Source organism: Hypanus sabinus, chromosome 6 (genome assembly GCF_030144855.1).
Source record: "Hypanus sabinus isolate sHypSab1 chromosome 6, sHypSab1.hap1, whole genome shotgun sequence".
Lineage (NCBI taxonomy): Eukaryota > Metazoa > Chordata > Chondrichthyes > Myliobatiformes > Dasyatidae > Hypanus > Hypanus sabinus.
This window is the reverse complement of record NC_082711.1, coordinates 94662092-94688533: the sequence shown is the minus strand read 5'-3', so window position 1 is coordinate 94688533 and position 26442 is coordinate 94662092. Positions and strand designations below refer to the sequence as shown.

Genomic DNA, 26442 nt, shown 5'->3' with positions numbered 1-26442 from the left:
CAATCTTCCCCTTCCATGCCATACTCATGTATTTCATTCTTGCTGTAGTCCCTGATCTTACCTCCTCCCTGACTCTAAGCATCCCTTATGTCCAAACAACTCAATTCCCCTCCCCAATTCCAGCCTCAGTTTTCCCTGACATACGCTGTAGCCTTCTCTGCATACAGGCAGGAACTTGCCCTTCTCTGCAATTCCCTCCTAATTACACCCTACTGCCTTAAGCTTTTCTCTTCATTGCCATCCTTCTCCACCCTATTGCCACTCCTGCCTCTGAACTCCAGTTCCCAACTATTCTGACACTTCCTTCCTCACTGTTTTACATGCCCTACAACTCTCAGAACCTGTCTGGGTGCAATGGGGAAAATAGACAACTGCAGATAACACTTACTGCTATTAATTTCAACTGCATCTGAGAACAAACTTTTCTTTTGATTTCCAAAAAGAATATTCATAACTCTACTAATTCCCCTTAATCCCATATAACAGATGTCCTTATTGTGACCCCATAAATATCCAAAGCAATAAATCTATGTAATGTATATACTTCAGCATCAATGTGTTCCTATCTAATGACGTATTGTACACAATACTCTCACTGTCAAATATTTGCCTGCAAATTTACCCACAAATATTAGTATATCACATCAGGTTGAATTTCACAAACCAGATTGTCTTTTGACAACATCAGCCACCCAGAACTTGAATGCAGAGGTCACAGTGAGCTTTACAATTTTCTGGAAGTAACAATGCACAAAAATATCCAGTTATATGAGTAGTGGGTTGTGTCTTTTAACTCTACATCTTATAGTACACATATCAGAAATGCAGGTGCATTGTGCATAAACTTCCTCTCACGTACAGAAAACTGAGCAAATGCACAGATTTCTAACACATCCCCTTAACAAGTGAGGTTCCTTATTTGAAGCAATGGGGCAATATGTTTAATTTTGTTGTCCTTTTATGATTTAATGCAATCAAGTAAGATATATGCAGATATAGGAACACAAAATGTTGGAAACAGTCAACGACTCATTTAAGGAGAGAAGATCATTCTTAAAGCTGTAGAGTAAATGATGGGATTTCATGAGCTAAATTTGTGAGCCCTGAAGTGAGCCCCTTGATTCCCTACAATTCTGGCATAACTTCACACAATTAGCTCTTGGCTGAGATTGCATTCTTGTATCATGTTCCTAAATCATCCTCCAAGTCATCTGTAATAAAGATAATATAGTGTACATGGTTATTGTCCACATTAGGACTTAAATTAAATAATCAAAACTTATTCTCTGCAATTTTCTCTAATGCTCATGTTTTAGGTAAAATTACATTTGTAATTACAATCGAAAATTTCAGATTCAAGCGAGTTATGTTTGGACGAATATAATTCCAAAAGATGTCATTGCATCTGGATATTATAAGGCTTGGCAATAAACCATTAAACACACACACATAGTGTTATTTTGTTTGGGCCCTAGGCTACTCTTAAACCAGCCATCCTGTCAGTATCTCATTTCCTTTACAATAATACACAAGTCATCTGAGTACAGAACACATGCAGGAGGGAGTTTCAATTTCTTTCAGATGTTTGCATGTGTATTTTCTGGCATTTCCTTCTTTCCTTTCCTTTCAACTCCAAAATGATTCCAAATTCATAACCATTTAGTTGAATAACCATGACTTAAACATCAGATCTACCAGACCTCTTCACACTGGGCAAATATCCAGATAACAAACAATAGACTGCTTAACTAAAGAAAGATTCCTTTATTCAGCATGATTCGCTCACAACTCAACAGTTAAATCATAAAATCTTAAGACATTGGAGCAGAATTAGGCCATTTAGCTCATCAAAGTTCTTCCACCATTTCATCATGGTATTCTTATTTTATTATTGTTTTATAGAATAAGATGCTGCCATTACCTTAGAAGGACTGAATGTAGAAACTTTTTCTGTTCTAAAATACAAGTTTACAGATGCAATTATGAACATTCCTTTTTGCTCCTCTGAAGTCAGATAACTAATTATGCTAACTTATTATAATATTTATTATCATTTCTAAGCAGTTCCATTTGGCTAATGGAAACCTGACTGGTAATAACAAAGCTGGTTATTTTGAATGGATAGTGACAGTGCTCTTTCATAACATTTTTAAATACTGTAATTAAACTCAGCCACAGATGAAGATTATATTCTAATTTGTTTCACAGTCTATGGTACTAAGTAGGGATTTATCTTAGTTAAACATAGGAGATAAAATGCAATTGCAGATTAAATATATATAGTCCACATAAACAAGTTACTATTTAGTATATTAACCTGCATTTTAGTGTTGATGAGTAAAGTGTTTTACAATTCATATATTTAGTAAGATTAAAGAACTATGGATACAGTACTAACAAAAATAGTTTTGGAACACTATAACTTTTTTAAAAAATCAATTCTTGTAATAGGTTTCAAAAAAAAAAGATGTAATGCTGAATTTATATAGAATCTTGGCCAGACCACACTTTGACATGATTCTAGAATCCATATCAGAAAAAATCTTATGTGAAGATACTTCACAGGTTGCAAAAAAAATACAAGGATGTAAGAATCTAACATTAAGGATCCATCATTAGTGATTGAATACATCCAATCCCTTCTGCATTAAAAAAGGAAGCTGAATTGATAGGGGTCTGCATTATGAAAAGCTTTTACAGAGGTAGAGGAGATATTTCTCAGTGAAAGGAAGACCAAGCCACAGGGCACAAGTACAAACTGGTTACTAATATGACAGTAAAGCAAGCTGCAGGAATTACTTTGAGTGTGGTATGAAGCAGCAATCAGAGATGAGCAGAAATGTATATACGTGAGAGGGAAAGGTGATAATGATATGCCTGTATCAGGAGAAACATAAAACACACAACATCGAACAGTACAGCACAGGAACAGACCTCTCCGGCCCACAATGCTTTGCCAAACCAATTAAGTTAGTAATTAAATGGCTAACTAAATTATTCTCTTCTACCTACCTAACATACATACCCTTCCATTTTCCCCACATTCACGTGTCTATCTCGACGTCTCTTAAAAGTTCCCAATGTTTCTGCCTGTATCACCACCCTAGACAGAGCATTCTGACACCCACCATTCGTAGTGTAAAAAAAGCTTGCATCTCCTTTGAAATTACCCCTTCTCAACTTATATGCATGCCTTCTGGTATTAGATATTTCAACCTTTGGAGAAGATATTGTTTGTATACTCTTTCTATGCCTCTTATCATCTTATAATGTGATAAATATTCACTTTTATCTCATGTTTGTTAAGCTTGCTTTCTAATCACAAGCAGCTGCCACTTGTAAGATCAAAAACAGATGTAAATACGAGGGCTGATTGATAAATTCATGACCTGAAGTACAAAGTAGAAGGAGTCAATTTTAGAAAACCTAGCACATTTATTTTTCAACATAGTCCCCTCCTACAATTACACACTTAGTCCAGTGTTCATTGAGCATACGGATCTTGGACCTCCAGAAAGTGTCCACAGGATGTGTGATTGATGTTCGTGGCCTGTGGTAGAAGGAGATGAGTTATACAGCTCTCATTAAATGCACATGCAGGTCAACTCTTTGAGTGATTATGCAGAAAGTTTGAAGTTAATAACTCATTTCCTTCTAGCTTAAGCCACAAACTTATCAATCACCCCTGATGAGTTATTAACTTCAAACTTTCTGCATAATCACTCAAAGAGTTGAACTGCATGAACCTGTAATGAGAGCTGTATAACTCATCTCCTTTTACTTTAGGCCACAGATTTATTGATCGCCCCTGCTGTGGACACTTTCTGGAGGTCCAAGATCCGTATGCTCCATGACCACTGGGCTAATTGTGTAAACATAGGAGGGGACTATGTTGAAAAATAAAATGAGCTAGGTTTTCTAAAATTGACTCCTTCTACATTAGGCCATGAACTTATCAATCACCCCTCGTAAACTTTCAGATACCAGTTTGCTTAAGTTCAGGTAATAAATGGAAGCCAGTCTTCTGTTCTTAAAGCATAAATGGAACGCATCTTGATTAATATACATAGTTAATCTCTGCATCTTCTTATAGTGAGACCGCAACAGTCACAGCACTTCAAAACGTTTCCTCAGTGTCACATTTACTACAGAAGTTGTTTCATCTGTCTCAGATACCCCTAAAAATTAATGACTCAGAGAATAGAGGGATCTGAGAGCAATGATATCACTAAATTGCCCTCACCTCTGTCATTTGTGAACTAAAACACTGGAACCCTTGATTCTTGCCTCTGGCAAAATGATTGTCCCTTTCCATGTAAGCATTTACTCTGACTGCATTGCAGATGAAATGAACGTAGATACATGGGAAGGCAAGGAATTACTTGCAGAAGTGATTAATAACACCCAAGCAAAACTGAAAGATTCCAGCCCCGATATTGAAGGTAATTTAATAGAAAAATCCTTTGACATGGATCTGTCTACACTTGAAGAAAAGTACAGACACTGTTATGTCATTGAATAGTCCCACTCATGGAAACATGACAATGAAACCATTAGATTAAAACGTTGTGAAAAATCCATTTTTAATGAAGACTTCTCCATTAGACAGATATCCTTTTGCACTTTCCCTTTCCCTACAAGTAATGAACATACTTACTATGAAGATATTAGACATTTTCATTTCTCCAATTATGGCCACTATTCCACTCCATTATTAAATGTTAAGGTAACAGGATAATTTTGAGATTTCTGCGTTATGTTGTAAAAGGCTGCAGTCAAGCCTTTGCCTGGAAAGATGGACTGAAGCAGAAGCTACGATGAAGTGAAAAAGTTTACCTACCTGGTCAACTAAAATTGGTAACTCCAATAAGATTTTTAGAAACTTTAGTTCCATAGAGTATTGTATCTATCCAGATTTCGTATTTGCCCTTAATCAAACAGTTGTGAATGAAAATTTGTCCTGATTTATTGGTGTCCTTAGGAATTCAATTATGTTACAGATAGACTTCGACTGCAAGTTGGAAAATGGGGGAATAAGCCTATAACAATTTTTATTGTTGGATACCAATTAATAATGCTAAATATTGTGGTAACACTGATAACACTACTCCTAAACAGAGTATGTCACATATATAGGCAAGCCTTCAGTTATTGTTGTGTATTCAGTCACACAGTATTATCATTAACAGGCAGTGAGAGAAAAAACAATGATTCAGCTCTAAACAAGTTTCATGATATTTAACAAAAAGTGTTACAGTAAATCAGCCTGTATATGATTGCCGTGACAGTGCTCATTCTAATAGTAGCACTGATGTGATCCCTTGGTTCACTTGGGTGGTGAACTTCCTGATGCTAAAAGTCATTCAGACATACTGTTATTCAGAGGTTCATTTTCTTGTTAAAGCTTATAAAGGAAGTGACTTTTGATGTAATTTGTTGATTTATTCTATGCTGTGTATCACAAGATAGAAACGCAAGTCCCTTTTAAGGAATGATTTATGATGGATGCAAAAGAAAGGATGTTCTAAAAGGACTTGATATTCGATAACAATGGCTAGAAGAAACTCCATCAAATTAAAATATTATTTCTTTATGCATTCATCATTATCATCATTATGTGCCATGTTATATGATGTGGATGATCATGGTCTTCCATCTGCCTTTAATCTGAATTCTAATAAGCTCTTCAAAACTTTTACCAGTCCACCCCTTGATGTAACTCATGAATGTCATGCGCTGTTGACTGCTACTTTTTTCCATCAGTTTTTCCCATCACTGTTCGAGCTTCTCTTTCCTCGGTACATATCCCAGAAAGTCCAGCTGCCATTTCCTGATTGATCATATTGGCTCTCTTCTTATTCTGGCTTTTCGCAACACTTCATTTGTTACTCCGTTCTTCCATGATATTTTCATCATTCCCCTCAAAAAGAAAACACATTTCTGCATCTTTGAGTCTTCCCTCATTTTGCTTTGATATTTTTTATTGAGATACATTACCAGCTGATCTGATGAACTAATGGTAAGAGATACAGTGTTTTGAACTTGCATCAAGGAAGTGGCAAGAACTATTTGTAGGGAAGGAGATTTTAAAGGTGGACTAATATGGACTTATAATATAAACATTGATACATCATTGTCATTTTATGGAAAATAATAATTGTGATATTCCTTTGAGGTTTGGGAAATGTATGCAGCTGAGATTTAGGAAGTAAATACTCTAAAGAGAAAAATCTCACAGGAAACCCCTACATTGAGAAATAATTGATGAGTGCTTTTGAGCATCAGATTGACGAGTGTGAAGAAAGCCCTTTCTAGCACTGATGACCTACTGAAATATATAGAGTAGTGATAGTCTGTTCCCAAGAGGAATCTTGGCATGGAGTTTTGATCTTGAAGCTGATTTTGGTAGGAAGGAGTTGGGTTAGAAATCATCACATAGCAAGAAGGGAGTGTGATAAATATTTGTTTCTATCTCATGTTTGTTCAGCTTCCTTTCTAAACTCAAGCAGCTGTCACTGATCAAAAACAGATGTAAGTACATTTCTAACTATCAGTTTGTTTAACTTCTTGTCGTAAATGGAAGTTGGTCTCAATTCTTAAAATGTAAATGAAAAGCAGCTGGAAGTTAAAAAACTATCTTTATGAACAATTTTGTAAATAGGCTCTGTATGTTGAAGACACACACTCTGTAAAGAGTCACCACACCTGCTTTTTTTTGCTATAGAGCAGAGAATAAGACAATAGGCTGTTTAATTTGGGCTGTTTCAAAGAGACTAGCTGACTCTTAAGTTACTTAGTTCAAGGAAGCTCATAGAACAGATCAATAATATTATTTAGCATATCAATAACTGTTGTGTTTACAGTTGGAAGAGTTTAATATACACAGGAGTTTGTTTTACAGCATTTATGGTAGCTAGCTAAGATCTATGTTTCCAAAAATGCTTTTAAAACGTTTATGTTAAAGTTATATCTGAGGAAATATCACATATCTGTGAAGTCACCCAAGTGATTTAAAGGATATAAGTGTAGAGAGCAGTTCAGGCTTATTAGAAATGGAGTAAGGAACAACGCAAAACATTGAAGAATTAAAATCCATTTCTCCAGCTTCTCTTTCTGCGACAGGCAATTTGTTTTTCTGCATCTTTGGTATGCGTTTTTAGTTTACAAGAATTGTACCTGTGTTTTGGAATTCGCAATCCTTTACAGTATGTTTAAGAAATGCTTTGTGCTTTGGAAATGGTTTTATGTTTTATAAATAGTTTGTAATTGAGAAATGTTTAGGAGAAATCCTCTGTAGGTTTTAAAAGTGTTTTAAGTGTGTTGTGTGGATTTAAACATGTATCTATATAAATAAATGGAATGTGTTTTAAACTCCTTTGTTCACCTCAGTATGGAGAAGGGACCCACCACTTGAATTATGGGTATTGGAAGCCAAATGTACCTTGGAGAATAAACAGGAAAGTAAACAATGTTTTGAAGATTAGGTAGTTTCATTATAAAACCTTTTGGTGAGAGTACTCATGGCTATTTATATTCGATAGGGCTTAAAGTCTTCACCTGAGCTTAGAGCTTTGCGGCTAGCAAACCCAATCCCATCACGGTAAACCTTTATCAGATCTCCCCTCAGCTTCCACCATTCCAGAGAAAACAACCCAAATTTGTCCAACTTATTGTTATAGCACATGCCCTCTAATCCAGGCAACATCTTGGTAAACCTCTTCTGCACCCTCTCCAAAGCTCAACATCCTTCACGTCATGGGGTGACCAGAAATGTATGCAATACTCGGGATGCTCATCAACACTGTTAAGGATCTTACCCTTAAAAAAGTACTGCCTCTTTGCACTTGACCTGCAAAGATGAAACACTTTGTATTTGGCTATGTTATATTCCATCAGCCATTTCTCCTCCAATATCTGCAACTGATCAATATTCCATTGTATCTTTGATATTCTTCTGTCCAATCCACAATACCACCAATCACTGAATCATCTGAAACTTGCTAACCCACTGATCTATATTTTCATCCAGGTCATTTATATCATCACATACAAGAGAGGTTCCAATACAGATCACAGCGGAATACCACTAATCACAGACTTCCAATGAGAATAAATCCCTTCAACTATCACCATCTGTCTTCTATGCAAGCAAGTTCTGAATCCAAATGGCCAATTTACCATGGATCCCAAACATCTTAATCTTTTGGATGAGTCTCCCTTAAGGGGTCTTGTCAAATACCTTACTAAAATCCATGTAGACAACATCAACAGCTCTACCTACATCAATCATTCGTGTCACCTCATCAAAAAACTCAATCAAGGTAGTTAGACACAACTTTCCCTGTACAAAGCCATACTAATCATGCCATAGTTTTCCAAATGCTAAGAACTCCCATCTCTAAGAATTATCTCCAGTAACTTACTTACCAATATCATGAGACACCAATTTATAGTTTTCAGGATTATCCATAGTTCCCTTCTTAAATAATGGAACAACATTAGTTACTTGCCAGTCCTCTGGAACCTCACCTGTAGGTCAAGAGGACGCAAATATACTAGTCAAGGCCCTAGCGATCTCTTTTCTTGCCTATCTCAATAATCTAGGGCGGGGGTCGGCAACCCGCGGCTCTGGAGCCGCAGGCGAATCTTTCATCTCTGTGCTGCGGCTCCCTGTGGCTTTGGAAAATAAATGGTCAGTATTTAATTAAAATGTATTTTATGTTAGTTTGTTAGTTTTTGAAATGTAATTCTAAATTTGAAGATTATGGTGATCTTGTACAATCTAAATAAAACATTTGGCGACCCATTTCCTGGCACATCCGAACCGGCTCACAATTAGCCAGCATTCAGGCTAAGTGAGATAGCCTAAGGGGTTTGTGACTACGTGTCTTTTGGAGCATCCGTGCCCATGGGGGGGGGGGGTGGGTTGAGGGAGGCTTAAAAGCAAGGCTGTTTAGTTCAAATAAAGTTATCTTTGACTGCAGTTTACTGACTGCGTGTAGCACACCGCTACAACGTGTTTTTATCGCTGGCTGTCCAGAGGGGAGGGGCTGAAACGCTTTGTCGAGTGTCTGGAAGAAGTGAAAACTTTCCTGGGCAGCAAAGGGCTCACCTTTCCTGAGCTGGAACAGCCAGAGTGCCTGTAAAAGCTACACTTCATGGTAGACATGACAGAGCACCTGAACACGCTGAACACAGCTCTTCAGGGGAAAGGATTCACAGCCCTGCACATGTTGGAGGATGTTTTGACATTCGAGCGCAAGTTGACAGTGCTTGCCAGAGATTTACAGAAAGGCACATTGTCTCACTTCCCCAATTTGAGAGAGTTCAACCAAGCTCACGACATGATAAATTCGGAGTATTTACAGTCTGCAGTCATCGCAATGCAAACATCTTTTGGGAAACGCTTCTGTGAGTTCAGAGAGGGAAAAAAACACATTATCCTTCCCGGTCACTCCCCTAAGCATCGATCCATCCCTACTGAATACGACTGCATTGACAGGTGTAAGTCAACCTGATCTTGAGATGGAACTGGCCGACATAGCCGACAAAGACATATGGGTGTCCAGGTTTAGACGCTTGACAGCAGACCTTGAAGATGTTGCCCGTCAGAAGGCCATTCTTGCTCAGAATCACAAATGGAGTGATATTGAAAACCTCCACAAACCGGACAAACTTGTGCTCGAAACATGGAATGCTATCCCCAACATTTATGTAAACATTAAAATGTATGCACTTGGAGTCCTGTCGATCTTTGGATCCACATATTTATGTGATCAGGTGTTCTCCAGCATGAACTTTATTGAAAACAAACATCACGCACGCCTCACAGATGACAGCTTGCGATCCTGTGTAAAGATGAAGGTGACGTCATACAGCCCTGATGTGCAGACGCTGTGCGCTGAGGTCCAGGAGCAGAAATCCCATTAACCAAGTATGATAAATATTTTAATTGCCTATTATTTTAGGTATATTCATATTTTTTCATTGTTCAGTGAAATAGTCCTTTTATTTTTCAGGTTGACAGCTGGCTGACGTTATTTTTGGTTTGCTGCTGACGGAAAATTTAAGCTTGGCGTTTTTCATAAATACAAGAAGGACTCAAATAGACATTGAGTATTTTACTCAAAAGTAACCTTCAACCCAACGTCTTTTTTTCGGAGTTCAAAATGTTTTTCTTGCATGCAGAAATGTAATTTCGTTTTCTCTGCAGGAGTTCATCGAGATCATAAATGCAACACATTATAGTTTGTTTATACATTGCATAAAGGCAAAAAAAACGTTGTATGCAGTGTTATTTCATTTTAAATGTCAAACGGGTTTTATGGCTCCCAGTGTTTTCTTTTCTGTAGGAAACGGGTCCAAATGTCTCTTTCAGTGGTAAAGGTTGCTGACCCCTGATCTAGGGACTATCCCATCAGACCCCGGAGCTCTTATCCACCTTAAGATTTTCAAGGGATCCAATATTACCTCCTCCTTCACCTTAAAATGCCCTACCATATCAATATGTTCAGCACTGATCCCCCTATCCTCCATGTCCTTCCCCTTGGTAAGTACTGAGGTAAAGTACTTGTTAGGGACCTCACCCACATCCTTAGCATACAAGCAAATGTTCTCCCCTTTACCTTGTGTGGTCCTACCTGCTCCCTAATTATTCTTGTGCTGTTGTTTTGGCATTCTCTTTTATTCTACTTGTCAAGGATATTTCATGGCCCCTCTTGATTCACTTTCTGAATTATTTTCTGGCCTTTGTATAATACTCAGGGTTTTCTTCTTTCTCTTGACTAAATTCGTCACCCCTATCAACATCCAAAATTCTCTCACCTTGCCATCCTTGCCCTTCCTTCTGACTGGAGCGTACCTGTCCTGTACTCTGTGCAATTGGTATTTAAACACCCTCCACACCCTCCAGATGTAGACTTGCCCAAAAACAGCTCTTCCCAATTAGTTCTCTCTAGTTCCTGCCAAATAATCTCATAATTTGTTCTGCTCTGATTTAATACTCTCTCACAAGGTCCTTAAATGTAGCTATCTTAAAACTTCAGGAGTTGCGGCCACTGTCCTATAACTGTTCACCCAATGGAAGGTCAGTGACCTGGCCAGGCGTATTACCCAGTATCAGCTTCCATATAGTCCATTCTCTTCTTAGACTGTCGACATATTGATTTAAGAAACCCTCCTGGATGCGCCTAACAAATTCTGCCCCATTTATACCTCTTGCACTCAGAAGGTCCCTGTTTATATTAGGGAAGTTGAAGTCCCACATCACAATAATCCTATTATTTTCACACTTTCTTTAGTCTGCCCATATGTCTGTTCCTCAACTTCCTGCTGGCTATTGGGAGGATCTGTGGTACAATCCCATCAGAGTGATTTCACTCTTCCTATCTTTGACTTCTACCCATATAGAGTAGACTCAGTGGATGAGCACTGCATTATGTCTCCTCTGAGTGCAGCTATGATATTTTCCCTGATTTCCCTGACTCGATCGGTCGAATGGTCTACTTCTGCTCCTAAATCTTATGGTCTTATGGTAGTGCAACTCCCCCTCTCTATACTTTATAAAATTTTGAAACTCTGAGCTATTAAGCACCCATCCTGTCCCTCTCTCAATTAAGTCTTTGTAATGGCCACAATATCATAGTTCCCTGTACTGATCCATTCTCGAAGTTCTAAGATCACCTTTATCCATAATAGTCCTAGTTTTACAATGCATTCATTTCAAACTGCCTCATCATATCTATTACTTTACTCCTGCCTGCTTTTGCTGGCTCTGACATTTACCTTGATCTTCATCCCTCCATTTTTGACCTGGTGCTCTGTTTCCCATTCCCCTGCCAAACTAGTTTAAACCCTCCAAAACATCCCAGCCAGGATATTGGTTCCACTTTAGTTTAAGTGCAACTGTCCCTCTTGTACAAGTCACCTTTGCACCCTAAGAGGTTTCAATTATTCAAGAACCTGAATCCCTACATCCTGCACCTGCCTCTCATTCACTTGTACTGTCATCCTGTTCCTGCCCTCACTAGCACATGGCACTGGGAGCAACCCAGAGATTGCTGCCTTAGAGGTCCTGCTCTTCAGCCTTTTCCCGGACTCCCTATACTTACTGCACAGGACCTCTTCCCTCCTTCTACCTGTGCCATCGGTGCTAATACGCACCATGACCTCTTGCAGCTCAAGCTCCATCTTGAGAATATTCTGCAGGTGCTCTGAGACATTCTGGACCCTGGCACCTGGAAGCCCTGATGTCTCCTTCACAGCTACAGTATCTCCTGTCCATCCCCCTAACTATTGAATCTTCTATCACAATTACTCTACCTGTATATCCTCTTCCCTACTGAGCCTCAGAGCCCGTCACTGGCTGCTGCTGATGTGCCTATTAGGTCAACCCCACAGCAGAATCCAAAAGGGTATATCCTTTGCTGAACCACAGGAAATCCCTGATTACTTACTCCTCTTCCTTGTCCTGGTGGTCTCCCATCTACCGTCTGAAGCCTGCACTCTGTGTGTTACCACCTCAATAACTATTTCATCTGTGGGGTTTTCAGCCTCTTGGATGGTCCTGAGTACTTCCAGCTCAAGCTCCAGTTCCTTGACCTTGTCAATCAAGACCTGATGTTGGATGCACTTCCTGCAGGGATAGCGTGTGGTATTCTGCAATCCCGCATCTCACAGGAGGATCATTCCACTGTACTAACTACCATCCTGCCTCCACTTGGTATACCTTTGGCTCTAACTTCTCAACGTTAAGTTCTAGCTAGCCTCTGCCTGTCCTCGCTGAAGCTTGCAGAGCCTAAGCCTGGCCATTCTAGCACTTGCTCACTCTAACAATGTCCACTCCCACAATGGCCACTCTTCTTGTGCCTCCCTTCTTTTTATTGACCCTCACTTAAGTTACACATTACCCAAACAGTCACCCGCTCTGCAGACATGTCCTGACAAGCCCCACTCACTTTTTTAAAACTGGCACGTACGGTTCACAGGGAACTAACTTCAATTCACTCTTTGATCTCATGCTCTGCAGAAAAAGAGGGGGAGTATTTGTATTATAAACATTGGCATGCACCATTTGTAATTAATGGAGAGTTTTGTGCTGTATATTATGTGCAAAGTTCCCAGCTGCTATAATTAGCCTAAGCACCTTTGAGGATTTTCAATTATTATCCCATGTACTTCACCAATGTAGAAGAACTAATCCAGATCCTAATCACTTCACAATATTCACAATATTGAAAAAACAGGTGCATTGTTAAGAAATTTAAATAAATACACTAGTGCTGAAATATTTTCTTATACTCAAAGAGGAAGTAAATAGTCTGAGAATCAGACCGGGAATATTATATTGCCACTTGTGACTATTGCCCTCTAGCTCCCTGGGATCTCAGTGATATACCTGGTTCTTCATGATACATTTCTTTTTGTGAAAGCTTCACTAAAATTATTTTTTTCAAATGCCTCATTTTTACAAGGGCTGTTAGGAATAAGAGGCTGAAGGCTATTTACTGTAACTGTTGAGGGCATTACAATCAAAGAACTAAATAAAAATTTAGGTTGTAAAGTCAGACCACATTAACATTTTTCGGTGTATTCATGTAAGTCTATAACAATTGTCCTATTTCTGTCGCTATGTCAACTGACAGCAATTCAGGAAATAAACCTTTGTTCTGCCTGATCATTATGATTCTGTTTTTCTCTGCCATAATCAATGCTTTCTTTCTAAATGCTTTTGTTGAAGTGCCAAGCAGACATGACATCCTTAGGACAGTACTTAAAGAAGTTAGTAAATTTCACAACGCACAGGCAGCTGAATTAACATCTGGAAAGACAAGATAGATCACAGAGGCACCTGCAAGTCCTGTGGCTATTAGTTCAGCTGTCTCCCATTGTTTATTTCAATGACTCATCTAAACTTATGCATGTAAAGAAACCAGGAGCTCACTATAATGACAATGGATGGAACAAAACCTGGGCCCTCAGTGAACCAAATGGTTAAGAGACCACTTTGTGTAATATCCTGCCATATGAAAAACTCCAGTTTGAACTCTGCTTTCAATTAATCAGAGCATTGGGTGATTTACAATTATTACAATACTTCTGCACAAGGAAAAAGCAAAAAGGCTAATTTTGATTAGCTTCCCTAATGGAAACTGCAATTATATCAGTTTCAACCAAGCACAGAATTAAACTCAGCTCCAAAAACCTCTACTATCATGGCATCAGCAAAGGATAATTTGCATTTATGAACTGTCATTCATGAACACAGGATATTCCGAACTATTTTATAGATTCTGAAGTATAATCACAGATGCTTTGAAGGAAGAATTGAAGTTAATTTGTACACATTAAGAACTTTTTTATCTTGCTAAGATAAATCATTGCTCTCTACTTGGTAGCCATGGCACTGGCTTTCAGGAACAATGGCACAGATTAGAGGCCATGATACATCAGAAGGTCTTTCACTTTTTATTCTCATTGTTCAAATACTGTCTCTCATCTCTTTGAACAGACTAGAAATTCTTGGATTCCTCAAGCTATAATATTGAAATAAACAGTTTTTCCTTTAAAGCCACTCGTCGTACATTCCTATTCATTTCTCCATGCTATAGACCTAGCAATCTCTCTATTAGTCACTAGAGCATCTTTATTGACACAGCAGCTCTCAGGGTAAAGAAGCTTTCTTCCTTCCTGGTTCTTCACTCTCCTTTTAGGCAACCTTCTGTAGGAAGTGAAATAATGACATTTAAACTAGACCATATTATAGCCTAGATAACTCATAAGCAACATAATCATTTAATTTACAACAAAATTAACATCTATGAAAATAATTCATGATTTTTATGAAACATCTTATGAAGCAAGGCTATAAAGACAATAAAACAAAGGAGCAGGATTGGACCCTTTAGCCCATTCAAGTCTGCTACACCACTCAATCACGGATGATTTATTTTTCTTCTCAACCCCATTCTCCTACCTTCTACTTTGATGCCTTTAGTTAATAAGAACTTATTAACCTCTGTTTTAATGGCACGGTAGTGTGGTGATTGGTAGGACGCTATTACAGCACCAGCGACCAGCTTTCAATTCCTACCGCTGTCTGCAAGGAGACTGTATATTCTCCCCACGTGGGTTTCCTCCAGGTGCTCTGACTTCCACTCACATTCCAAAGACGTATCGGTTCATAGGTTAATTGGTCAGATAGGCAAAATTGGGCAGTGCTGGCTCATCGCGTCAAGAGGGCCTGTTACCATTCTATGTCTTTAAATAAATAAACATACCCCATGACTTTGCCTACACAGCCCTCTGTGGCAATAAACTCCACAGATGCACCACTCTAAAGAAATTGATACATATCTCATTTCTAAAGGAATACCCTTCTATTTTGAGGCTGTGCTCTTTGTTATATTAAATTGATTAATGAATATAACTTCTTTTTGTTACCTACAGTTGGGTGATTTTTGAATCAGGCAGCATGCAGATAATGAACACTGAACTGAATAGTATTGAGATATGCCTTTTGTATTTTATATTCTATGTTTCAGAGCTTTTTTGTTACTGTTTGTGTAAGTTTTATGTGTGTGTGTGGCGGTGGGGTTGATGTTTGATGCTTTTCTTTGAATAGGCTGTTTCCATGGTTTTTCTTTGTTTCATGACTGACTGTGGGGAAGACGAACTTCACAGTTGTATACTGCATAAATACTTTGATAATAAATTAACTTTGAACTTTGATCTGGACATTTACAAACCACAGAATAATTAATTGAAATGTATTTGACAGACCCATCTACGTTGAATATTTTACTCAGTTATCTGTAACCAAATTTAAAGACATTACAAATGGAATAACATCAGATAAATAATCTATGCATAGCACATTTAATAATAATTAAGCTTTAAATATGTTAACAGAAGTAACAAACTGAACAAAATCTAAATAAATATTTTTAAATTGTCAATGAATAAGAACTTTTTAATCAATGTCTCCTCCCCTTAATCTGCCTCCACTTGCCTTAAACAAGTGTCTGGATCCTGAGGCATGATTTCTTCACACAATGAGTGATGAGTTTACTGATTGAGCTCTAGTGTCCTAATGAAGGGTCTTGGACTGAAATATTGACTGCTTATTCGCCTCCATAGACGCTGCCAGGTTTGCTGAATTCCTCCAGCATTTTGTGTGTGCGTTGCTCAGGATAGGCTGGGATTTTGTTTCTCTGAAGTAAGGAGTGGTCTCATACAGATGTAAATGAAATCATGAGGGGTGTAAATGAAGTGGATAGTTATTTCCTCTTTCCCAGGGTAGGGGAGTCTAAAAGTAGAGGGCATGGGTTTATGCTGAAAGGAGAAAGGTTAAAGGCAACCTGAGTTGCAACCTTTTTCACACTGAGGGTGATGGATATATAGAGCAAACTGCTAGATTGTTTTCCCTCTATGCATGCTGTCTGAATGCTGAATATCTCTAGTGTTTTGTGCGAAAGAGAGGTAGTGATCAGATTGCATCAGGGATTGAAGATTCAGAGAGCCAAAACCATACTCAGAGAGTGACGCAGAGCATTTTCAGATTCGAGTGATTTTAAATAGGCTTCATAAAAAGTATTGAGCACTAGTCATTTCAATGGTTTGGCAACTTTCACTCAAAGTGAAAATGTTTCTTCATAACAATAGACAATAGACAATAATAACTCTTAATAAATTGATATATACAGTTTAATTTATCTAAAGTACAGAAATTATTATTTCATTCTTGATTTTTTAAAATATTTTAAAGTATTTTCATAACCTTCCTCTTAATTAAGGTTTTTTTTCGGTCCCTTGCTTTCAGCTCTTTTTTTTTGGTAGTAGGCATTATTATCTTTTGTTTTCAAATGTATTTACAGTTTTGAGGTTTGAATGTCCTGATTTATATTCTCTATATTGTGTTGTGATTGGTCTGGAGGTTTTTGTTGTGGAGTTTGGGGAGGATACTAACTTTATATGACTTCAATTTGGGTGCATTCTCAATTATCTTTTTTTGTACTATATTATTATTGCATGTTTATTTTTGCACTGTATTAATTTACTTCATTTTGGTTTGGGGTTTTTTCTTATCTGTAGTGTAGTGTTGTAGAAAATGCATAAAAAAATTTAAAAAATACATTTTTAAGTTACCTAAACAACTTTCAACTGTTTACAAATGGCTCTGATTATGGAGACCTTCAAAAAATGTGGGATTGGCCCTTGGCAAGCTGTCAGATGGCTGTCAGGGACGCTGAACAATCAGCCTAAGTTTATACTATGCATGACCTTTTTGCCACCAGTGTCCTGTTCCACCTCATGGAATAGCTGCATCAGTGAGGCTGGCAGGAGTTCAGCCATGGGCATCCCATGAGAAGTACGCATGAAGCTTGGTCCAGGAGCAGTGCAATTTGATCCAACATCTCAACCCACTGTCAATTTATGCTGATTTTTAATAATAAAAATTGCCAGATAATGCTGTTGTAAAGCAGCTTGAGTAGTGTACTATTGGCCAGAAAGAACAACAGTCTACAAATCAGTGAATTTGAATGAATGGAGGACAGGGAAAGCAGCCAGATGAATTGCCTTTGTTCTTGCCGCGTGCTTGCAGATGGAGCCTGCTATTTTGTGAAGACACTGCTCTCCATTTTGTGAGCTTGAAGTGCTTTGCTTGATCAATATTTTAAAGAAGACACAATGATGCTCCAGGTAACCTGCTGGACTGGAGATAATTTCCAAATTAGAAGTTATCTGTGAGATGTTCTTTGGTTGGATATAACATGCAAGTTTGCGAATGTTGGGGTTGGTGCTTGCCTGAGGTGATTTGAGCTGGTTGCCGATGAAAACAAAGTGCCATAAATTATCGACTGTCGCTTGCCAGGAAAAGGGCAATAAATAGATGTTATCTTGGAGCAGACCCGGTAATAAAGTGTTAAAGGTCAGACACATGACATGAGGCCAATGACACTAGAATGCAATATTTGAATTGATCAGGAATGGATATAAAAGTGTATGCATAGTGTGTGCTTGCAGCAGTAACTTCAAAGAATATTCATTACAGATACATGCGTGAGCGACCCTGCGTGCAAAACATGGCGAGTGAGTCAGGACTATGAGGAACGCTTGACCAGTGCAGACTCCTTTGTCCAGTTAATACCTTTGCTATTCTTTGACCCTTCAGAAGAGTCAGGGAAACTTAGCAGGTGTGTACACAAGGTATTTAATGTATGAATCTACATACTTGTTAGATTAAACAATAAATGTACTTGTTGGCAAATACAGATCTCTCCCTGCCTCACTGATCAATGTTACAAGGGGTGATCCTCATAACAGTACGATGTTAAAGGTACTGTATAGATGGACACTTTACTGTAAACCCGATAAACTATGAGGAGTAATAAAGTTGGTCTGGGATTCTTCAGATGAATCAAGATTCCAGAATGTGACCTTCAATGTGCTTGTACTTGCAGAGTCACTTTCACATCATTAGCATGTATGAATTTCTCATTACGAATTTATCATAGCTTCAGTTGTTGGGTAGGTTCGGAGCAAGTTCCAATAAACAACAGCTGAATGATGAGATTAGAAGCTTGGTGGTGTGTTGGAATACTGGAACACTTATGTGCGCACATTCTGTAGAGTTCTTTGAATCCATCATTTAGGGTGTGAGTCTGTAAGCAGAGGGAGAACTCTTTTCTCACCAGTGGAGATTACCAGTCTCATTGGAAGATGCCACTTTCAACTGGCCCTCGACTTCATTACCCTTGTTCAGTTTCACTCACCTTTATTGGGGGCCTGGACGTAGTCAAAGACTCAAGATGGATTTTGTTTTCACTTAATTTTTAGACAGCCAGGGCAAGTCACAGACGAGTACCACAGAAGTTTTATGCTGTGTATGGCTTAGCAGGAGGCAGAGCCAAACACTGGATTAGGGTTTACCCTTTGGCTAAGGACTAGGCTATTATGGGATTGGGCTCAGGAAGGAGGGATGCCTGCTCTGAGTTGGTAGGGTTAGGACTGGGGAGGGGAGGCTCCACAGTGTAAACCAAGCTGACACTATAATAAGAAGAAGACAAAAGCAAAAAAGTACTGGAAATACTCAGCAGGTCAGGCGACATTGTGGGAAGAGAGATGGGATTAACGCTTCAAGACATTCATCAGAACCGGAAAGGAGACAAAAGAAGCTTGTTAGACTGCAAGGAGGAGGCGGGAGGGTTTGTCTTTGATAGCGTTAACATTGGATAAGGTATCAATAAGGGTTATCTGTACAATGAGTGAATGAGTGCAGTTGGGGGGAAATCATGGCAAAAGGGCATAGACAAAAGAACTTGGGAGATGCTAAATGCAGAATAGGAGGACATGCCCACCAGGTCAGGCTGAACATGCTGTCCACTCCCTCCATGATAAGAAGAGGAAGTAGTATCAGTGATGGATGAAGTTCAGAAGTCTTCATGCTCACAGTAATTTTTGAAAATTTAGAGAAAAAATTGTTTCTCACAGTGTCAATTGGGACAAAAGAAGAGATGATTACAAGTGAGTTTTGTAACAAAGTGATACTCCACTTATGCCACGATAAACCACAGTTGTTCCTAACAATCTTAACGAGCCACATTAATATTTCTTAATCAAAGCTGTAGATGAATTCAGCATGCATCTTCTGCCACTGACAGAAAAGTGAAACAATTAGGTTAAACCATGTTAGCTTTCATAAATTGAGGGATAGAGTTTAAGAGACGCGAGGTAATGATGCAGCTCTATAAAACTCTAGTTTGGCCACACTTGGAGTACTGTATCCAGTTCTGGTCATCTCACTATAGGAAGGATGTGGAAGCATTGGAAAGGGTACAGAGAAGATTCACCAGGATGCTGCCTGGTTTAGAGAGTATGGATTATGATCAGAGATTAAAGGAGCTAGGGCTTTACTCTTTGGAGAGAAGGAGGATGAGGAGACATGATAGAGGTGTACAGAGTATTAAGAGGAATAGACAGAGTGGACAGCCAGCGCCTCTTCCCCAGGGCACCACTGCTCAGTACAAGGGGACATGGCTTTAAGGAAAGGGGAGGGAAGTTCAAGGGGGATTTTAGAGGAAGGTTTTTCACTCAGAGGGTGGTTGGTGTGTGGAATGCCCTGCCTGAGTCAGTGGTGGAGGCAGATACACTAGTGAAGTTTAAGAGACTACTAGACAGGTATATGGAGGAATTTAAGGTGGGGGGGTTGTATGGGAGGCAGGGTTTGAGGTTCGGCACAACATCGTGGGCCGAAGGGCCTGTAATGTGCTGTACTATTCTATGTTCTATGTGATGTATTAGATCCTCAACAATTTTTAAATTAGCTTATTGCCTTTCCAAACTCCTGTATTGTTCCCTAATAGTGAAGGCAGCATTTGGTAAGCAGACATACTGTATGTGTAAGCATCTTGCTTGGAGACCAGGTTGGACACATTGATATTGCCAGGGCTGAGTCATGGTGGTTTGTAAGTTGGAATTCCAGTCGTCCACAGAGCATAACCTGCAAGAATATCAGTGCTCATAAGATCGGATGAGTGGTGTACTAATTAAAGAGTTACTCAGCATTTTCGATGAGATTTTTCAGAGCTCTAAATAACAGACTGCATTACCTTCACAGGTCAGATTCACTTCCTCGGGTCAAACTCTGAGTTGTCATTGCAGTCTTAGGTGAGTATTATATTGGAATTCAACAACATGTAAGCAATAACTGCCCCACCTATTCAAACCCTCTGGAGATAAAATACTTTTCCATTACAGTTCAATAAAGTGCAATGATTCTAACACTTGGAATTGGAAATTTTATCAACGCTCGATTAGTTCCGTCTGTTACTCCCTGTGAGTACAATGCAATCGCCTTTTCCGATCTTGCGCCCTTGAAACTATCAATCAAGTTAACTGATATAACTTTTAGCGCTAGACAATGGCGGTTCAATTCTACTCAACTTCAGGACTTAAACTTTGTTAACTTTATTATAGAACACATTGCCTTTATCTTTTCAAATAACTATATGGAAGAAATTTCCAGTGGGATATTATGGGATACTTTAAAGTACACTTCCATGGCCAAATTATTTCATATTCTGCTGGATTGGAAAAAATGAATTAATAATGAAATATGTACATTTGTTGATAAGATTAAATAAATTGATTTTAAAAAATTCTGCTGCTCCTAATCTGGAGCTTATAAAAAGAGAGTTGAACTTCAGATGCAACACAGTTTGTTAATAACATCCCTGATTGAAAATCAATTACTTAAAACTAAGAATTGATTTTATATACATGGTGATAAATTGAGTAAATTATTGGCCAACCAATTGAAAATTGCTTCAGCTAAATGTCAGATTATTAAAGTTTGTAAACAGGATGGTATTTTGATGGTTGACCATGATGAAATTAATGAATCTTTTCAAGAATTCTATACCTCTTCATACCAATCAGAATTTCCTGATGATTCTACCATATGCATGATTTTTTAAGGTAATTGAATATTCCAAAATTACCACTTAATGGAGATGGAAATTTAGTCCATTTTTTATTTTAATGTTTTGTATATTGATGTTTTACTGCATAGTATACACTGTGGAAATATATTTGTCCCTGACTTCTGTTTTATATTAATGCAGCATTCATTTGTGATTATGTTCAAGGAACTCTGATTAAAAGTTCTTTCATGAAGAGAGAATGAATCATTGTGTGTAACAGATCCACTAATCTGCATAAAAATCAAGAATTCTAAATGTTGTTACTCTGTACTGAGATTGCTTTTAAATCCTGATCGACACAGGATAGCCAAGGGTAATTGCTTCACATCCAAATGACGCACAGATTTGACCTCAATAGCCACTTTAGACACAATTTGCAACCTGGTGCCAATGGGAGAGCCAAAAATTTTCCAATAGCAGGCATCTCTTAGAGTTTAATTCAATTCCTTCTTACGTTTAAGAAAATATTTTATAGTTAAGAGAAAGGGCAAATAGGAGACCTTTCCTCACCTGGTATCTCACAGTTGTTGAGATGAGACTACTGCCAACAGTGAGAAATTTTGATAAAGTTATGGTAGGTTTCGACTGAAATTTATTAAGTTTTGTTTCCCCAGTGTAACGGAGGCAAATTGAAAGCAATTAAACTTGGCTGCTCTGTTGCCTTAGCATGCTTAACAGGACCCATGTGTTTCCTAAAAGTTTCCTGTCAAATGCTTGTAAACAATACCGGGGACTTTGACGAACTGAATGTACTGATGTCTTTTGATTACCTCAAGGAAAGGCAAGTTATATTGTCTGTGAAAATTATTACAGCAAAAAGCTCTTTGGCAATGATCTGGTCCATCCATGTTGAAAATTGGAGGAAAAAATTAATTCCTGGGTCTGGCAATGAAAGTGACCTCGGAGGTCGGCCTTTCATTTAAAAAAAAATCAAATTATTCTTATAATGGGGAGTGTGGGGTAAGCAATCAGCAATGCCAGATTTGGACCTAATCAAAATTCTAACTGGAACTCCTAATTCCACTATCTCACGTGGGTTATGAGGACTAGAATCTAGACACCCTACTCAATATTTCCTCTGGATATTGGCACTGCAAAATGTCTGGGGTCTCTATATTTCTTTCACAGTAGGAAGCTTTAGGGTTGCTTTCACGGTCAAGTTAATTCTGTATGTCCTTGGGTCACTTTGTGTAGATATATGGGTTTTGTTAAACATATGTAACCCAAACAAAGTGAGGGTGGTATGGGAGAGGTGGTCAGAGTGGAAAGGCTGCATTTGTGAGATGATTAGTTCTCCAGTGAGCATCAATAGAGAGATGCAATTGATTAGAATCATTAACAGTGACTCTCTCTCTGAATTTTAGTTTTAATTTTTCTTTGTAGTTCAGAAAGAAACTGAAAGCTGGATGCCCCTGAAAAGATCCATAATCAGAAGGAATTATAAAAACTGACAACATAGGGAGTGTTTGTGGTGAATACTTCACTCATGCCTATTCACAGCCTTGTGAGATGCTTGTTACATTCATGCTTGCTGCTGCTTGAATAGATTTCTTTTTGCAGTCAGTTCTGTCCATGATGTCGATTGACTTTGTGCACCATCAGGAGATATGAATCAAAAAAATCTTTGGGCTGAGCTGGCCTCCTTTTAAGGAGAGATATCTTGCAACTGCAACAAACATTTTTTAAAACCGATCCTGTGTTTTGATATATTGAGCAATGACCAATCATGTAAGTGCATATATCATGTGTGTGAGTACATGCACGCATGCATAACCAGATTCTCAAATAATGGATTGGAGGCGTTGACAAATCCAGTGCAAATGAGGTACAATAGGGAGGGTTTAGGAAGTCTTCTGGCGTCATGCACAGGAGAGAGAGAAGAAGTAGCTAAGTGCATTGCATGGTGAACTTTGACATGTGCAGGAAGAAGGTTAAGGAGTTATAAGGTGAGTGCCTTCATTTTTAAATATAGTCTACCAGCTATCCTACAACCTAAACCTCAAATCAAGTCAAGTTTATTGTCATTTAACTATGTACATGTATACTGTCAAACAAGACAACATATCTCCAGAACAAGATGTGAAGCACAGTAGTACACATAACACACATATATCACACAATAACTTAGGAAATTAAGAATTATATCTACAAATGAATTATGCATAGATAAACAAAGTAAAGTACATAAATTAAATATTGTAGGGTGCATTATAAATTATCCAGTGACACTTGGAATGCAATGCAGCAGGGAGTTCAGAAGCCTGATGGCCTGAGGGAAGAAGTTGTTTCTCATCGTGACTGTTCTTGTCTTTATGCATCGGAGTCTCCTGCCTGATGGTAGAATGTTGAAGAGGATGGGTGGGATCCTTCAAAATACCAAGGATCCTGCATACACAGTATTCCTCATAAATATCCCTGATGGATGGTAGGGAGATCCCTGAGATCCTCTTGGCCATTCTCACACACCTTTGTAGGGATTTCTGGTCTGATGCCTGCCTGCTCCCATCCCAAATGAAGATGCAGTTTGTGAGGTTACTCTCAGTGGCGCTCCCAAAAATTCAGTTATGATGTTAGGTTGGAGGGTGAGGTCAAGAGTCTCACTTGCCTCAACCACCTCAGGAAGTGGAGGGACAGCTGCGTCTTCTCATTTAGGGAGGTGATATTGAAGGGCCAGGTGAGGGCATCCATGATGAGAACTCTCAGGAACTTGGTGCACTCAACTCTCTCTATAGAAGAGCCATGTATGCACAGAGGGAGGCAGTTTATCCGCACCTTCCCAAAGTCCACAATGATGTCCTTGGTCCTCGTCAGATCCTTGTTCTCATGCCAGTTGACCAGCTGTTTATGTTGTAACTACATGCTAGTATTCATGTATTTATGAACATATTTTCCATATTCATACTTAAACCTCCCACTTTATTTTTTATTCATTTCTTTTTTTTCTTTATAACTGTTGAATGTTGTTGTTTTGCTGTACGTTGCATCCTGACCAACACACCACAGCAGATACCTAATACATGTAAATGTATATGGCGAATAAAGCTGAGATGGCATTAAGCTGGGTATTGCCATGCAATTCCCTCTTTTAGCATTTTGGTCATCATGAATGAGTTGGAACACATAGCCTGTTTCTGTGCTGTATAACTCTATGGACCTATGATAGGACCTGTACTTTCACTCTTCCACCCAGCCAGCCCTTTTGCTGATCCCCATTGATAACCAGTCTATATTATAAAAACCAGGCTAAGATAATGCAGTCTGAAGCCAGGCCTGCTACCCTGGAAATCGTTCCACATTGCTTTTCAAGGTCATCTGAAATATCTTCCGCTGAACGTTATCAGTCTTTCCTCATCCCTCTATATCATGGTTATGGCCACGCATTTAGCTCTATATGTGGAATCTCCCTGTGACCATATTAATTTACTCCAAGTACTCCGATTTGCTTTCATTTTCCAAAAATATTGGCCACCATAAATTACCCCTTGTGAGGAAGTGATTGGTAGAATTTGAAGTGAATTGGAACATTGGCAAAATAAAATAGGACCAGTGTTGAATTGAAATAATGGAAACCTGATATACTATGTTGCATCGTGCTGGAGTAGGAATCTCAATGTGTTTGCCATCAGTTAAACTTCCTGTTGGTTGAGCTTCTTTTGCAGAATGACGTGCTTTGAAACTATGCTGCACATAATCAAGAAATCTAGCAACATCATCATCAATATCGACAGTCCAGCAGCTTAATCGATAATACTGAATTTTGAGAAATAAGCAGAGGATCTGCAAAGGGCAAATTACAGTTAAGTGAAGAAATAAAGGGAAGATAAAAGGCAATAATTTGGAGAGAGTGCAGAGAAACAAAATGCATTTGTTGCATCTATTGGTTTAATTCATTACATGGAAAAATACTTTGTTATCCCCTACTCTAAGCTAATAAGACGCCCATTGCTTAGGATCAACCATAGACATTGTGTCCAAGTTATCTGTGTCGAAGACAATATGTAAGTCAGTACACAAGCCAGGGTGATACAGTATGGAGAGAAAGCCATTGCCCATGCAGCAGGCTCCCTCCCCACACAGTTGATGAATCCAAAGGAACAGCAGAGACCGATATGGTTGGGCACCAGCAGCTTTGCAGGAGTTGCCAGTCAGCATTGAACTCATCGTAGGAACTCCGGGGGTTTACTCCTAAAGCCTTCCCCGTGAGTAGGTGTAGCTGCAAGGCAGTAGAGATTTAAGATGAGAGTCTTTTTTTCTCCTAGATGAGCTGTCAACCATGGCTGAAAAACCCCTTCTGAGCAAAGCAACTGATTTTAAGATGCAAGTAACCTGCCTTTGCCCCTTCTCCTATCAATAGAAAAGGTTCCACTGGACTTAGTAACTAAGCCATATGTGAAGGCCAGGAGAAAGACTTGGTTGCCGGAGGCTATTTGAGATGCACGCCATTGGGAGCATTTAATCGGTAATCAGTACTGGGAACCCTACTGCCAACACCCCCTCCCCCCTGAGTTATGACAGCTTTAGAAACCTGTCAGATTACTGGTTAAATATCTGACTGGACTAAAGGAATCAATGTCAAATTCCAGCAAAATTTTAAAACATACACAAGATTACTTTGCTTTTTGGACTAAACGAATTAATGAGCAAATTTTTGCAAATATCGTAAGGATTAGGCAGCCATCTGGCCCTTTGAGACTTATCATTCATTAAGGTCATGGTTAATTTTTTCTCCACATTTGCTTCTTTTTTTACCACTATTCATATTTCCCTTGATCCCCTTAATATCCAGCAATTCAGTGGCATCTTTGGAGGCAAATGGTATAGTATAAGTCAACATTTTGATTTAAGACCCTGTATCAGGACTTAAGGGGAAGCAGTTCTGTGTGTTAAGTTAAGAAATATCAAATGCTGAGATTTTGCTTTTGTCCATTGTTGTTCTATTTAACTAAAATAAATAAGCATA

The 26442-nt window shown here is 38.6% G+C and overlaps 1 long non-coding RNA gene across 1 annotated transcript in view; it reads left to right on the top strand.

The window, feature by feature from the left end:
• LOC132395033 (uncharacterized) overlaps window positions 1–20855 on the top strand; it is a 31455-nt gene extending 10600 nt beyond the window's left edge. The window contains exons 2-3 of the long non-coding RNA XR_009512499.1: window positions 20618–20667; window positions 20758–20855. This is a non-coding gene — a long non-coding RNA (uncharacterized LOC132395033). The remainder of the gene's footprint in view (window positions 1–20617; window positions 20668–20757) is intronic.
• The last annotated feature ends 5587 nt before the right edge of the window (window positions 20856–26442 follow it).